The 2,632-nt window shown below is 49.5% G+C and overlaps 1 long non-coding RNA gene across 1 annotated transcript; it reads left to right on the plus strand.

Annotated features, from left to right (window-relative positions):
• The first annotated feature begins 436 nt into the window (after positions 1-436).
• On the plus strand, positions 437-1,795 carry LOC120233399. The gene is made up of 4 exons (XR_005528811.1): positions 437-477; positions 574-726; positions 973-1,201; positions 1,597-1,795. It is a non-coding gene; the product is annotated as an uncharacterized LOC120233399 (long non-coding RNA).
• Positions 1,796-2,632: the final 837 nt, after the last annotated feature.

The following is a 2,632-nucleotide window of genomic DNA, read 5'->3' on the forward strand; positions in this document are numbered from 1 at the left end:
TGGGGCTTCCTGAAAATGTCACCACCCTTACCCAGGAATTGACAAAGGGAGTCTGAGAGCATCTCTGAGGCACTCTCTGGAGTGAAGGGAGCCCAGGTGCCTTGGAAATGTGGCTTCGGTGGCCCCAACCCTTGCCAACTCTGAGCGGAGACCTTCAGGCAATGAAAATCGTCTGTCCAATAAACAAGTCCGGGCAACCATGGAAACCAAAGCCTCATCTCATCCATCACTGATGGCAATCAAGAGAACATGAGGTGGTTTGGCTGGGAAGGAGGCATGGAGGGAAGGAGCAGATGTTAGGAGCTCGGTATTAGCAGGGAGAAAATGCAAGGTACACAGTTTACCTAGTTTGTGTTGGGCTCTATGCTAAGCACCATCTCATTTGGGCATCACAATGGCTCCATGAGGTAGGCATCATTACCCCCATTTTGAAGTTGGGAGACTGAGGACCAGGGAGTGCAAAGCCACATACCCAAGGTAAAGTTCGACCCCAGAGTCAACTGAAGTCAAGGTAATGTTCTTTCCAAAGAGTGACCTCTTAGTCAACCTTTCTCTTACCTCTTGTTCACCCAGATTCTGAGGTTTGAGAGCCCTGATTCTGGTGCATTGGATGAGCAGAGTCAGATAGTCCGAGATCCTCACAGCCTCTGTCACGACCTCCTGAATGACTCTGGCCAAAGTCACTCCTTTTGTCTAAGCCTGGTTTTTCCATCTGTAAAAGGATAGGTTTGGATTTTATTGGGGGTGTCAAATAAGTTTTGTCTTGTGGGCCATCTCCAACCTTGTGATGGTTACAGCCTGATGTGGGATGTTGATGGGGACATTGAACCTGGGCTTGGGCTTGGTGGGAAGCACTTCCGTGCTGGGTCAGCGAAGTCTACGGTGGGGACGAGTGCTTCAGAAATTCTTCCAGTAAAGAAGTGTGACTCTAGTTTTCTACATTCCCATTTATTCTTTATGGATTTTTAGCAGGCACAGCCAGTCAAGAGAGGTCCCATCTGCCTCCACTGAATATTAAACTGATGTATGGAAAGAGCGGGCAGGCTGGCTGGCCCACAAATCTGCAGGTGGACGAGACCACACAAAGACCCATATGTTAGCACTCTGCTGGCACTGTTTTACCACCCAGAGTAAAGTCCTATCTGCACTGGGGTCATCGGTGAGAACAGCGAGGGCAATGCTTAACCCCCAAAACCATCAGGTAAAGGGCCATAAACAACCCTGCGTAGGTCGTTCACTCCTGGATGCCGACCAGGGCACAGCTCTCTGCCTGGAATTCAGCCTGTGGCTAATGTGACTCCTTAGTTGCCTGGTTCAGCTTTGAGTTTCCTGCTTAGAACTTAAGCAGGGAGATGCCTGTTTTCTGGCATGGGGGGCCTCGGGACAAGGCACCCACTGACCATTGTATTCATTCTTTCTGGACCTTTGATGCCTTGGCTACAGTTGGGGAATCGTAGGCATTCTGTAGCCAGGGTGGGTGGAGGGCCTAAAGTCCAAACAGTGCTCTGACCTGGTGATGCGATGAACCATCACGGGGACCCTGTGAAATGGCCACTGAGGGCACACTCTGATCTGCTCTGTCTCTGTCTCCTGCAGCTGATCGCTCAAGCTGGTAAGAAACAGCGATGGGAGACTGAGGTGTGCCCAGCAAAGCCAGCTGCCAGACCCGGGCTTCCTGAAAGGAGAGAAAAGGCACCCGCAGAGATTACCAGAGAATCAGTCACCTGAAAGACACACTTTGATGGCTTAGAAGGGCCGATTGTATCAAAAAACACTCTCGGTGAATCAAAAATAACTTGCCTACTCTTGCCTCGTGGTGTGGGTCTGAGACCTTAAATAATTTTTATGCTTTAGAGAGGACATTATTTGGGTCATCTTCATTAATGGGCTTAGCCCCTCAGGGCTGAGGGGGGCGGCCTCTGTGGACCCTGGCGTTGCCTCTCTCTCAGGTTCTGAGCTCAGCACAAGTATGTTTTAGGCTGGAGCGTAACAGAAGCTTCCTTCCTCTCTGTGGCAAATGTTCCTTTTCCTTTCCTTTTAAAAACATTTGGCATCTGGGCACCTGGGTGGCTCAGTCGGTTAAGCATCCGACTTCAGCTCAGGTCATGATCTCATGGTTTGTGAGTTCAAGCCCTTTGTCGGGCTCTGTGCTGCCAGCTCAGAGCCTGGAGCCTGCTTCAGATTCTGTGTCTCCCTCTCTCTCTCTGACCCTCCCCTGCTCTCTCTCTCTGTCTCTCTCTCAGAAATAAATTAAAAAATTAATTAAAACAATTAAAAATATTTGACGTTAATTTTCTAAACCTTATTTCAAAGGTAACAGTGTTTATTGTAGAATATCTAGGAAGACTACATAAGTCAAGAGGAGAAGATAAATATAACCCATCACCCCGTGACCCCGGGGGACCTCTGCTCGTTTCAGCGACAGTAGCTGGGAAGAAGAGAAGACAAGACTCAGAGCACGGGCAGAAGACAGAGCAGCAGATAAGGCTCAGGGTCAACAGATCTGCACTGAGTTCTGGTTCTTTCGCCAGCTGGCTGTGTGAGCCTCAGTTTACCCATCGGCAAACTGGTAGTGATAACTTGTTTGGGCGTGAGGGCTTACAGAGATACGTATGCCAAGCGCCGCACAGTG

This window comes from Hyaena hyaena, unplaced genomic scaffold (genome assembly GCF_003009895.1).
Source record: "Hyaena hyaena isolate Hyena2069 unplaced genomic scaffold, ASM300989v1 scaffold_90, whole genome shotgun sequence".
Classification (NCBI taxonomy): Eukaryota; Metazoa; Chordata; class Mammalia; order Carnivora; family Hyaenidae; genus Hyaena; species Hyaena hyaena.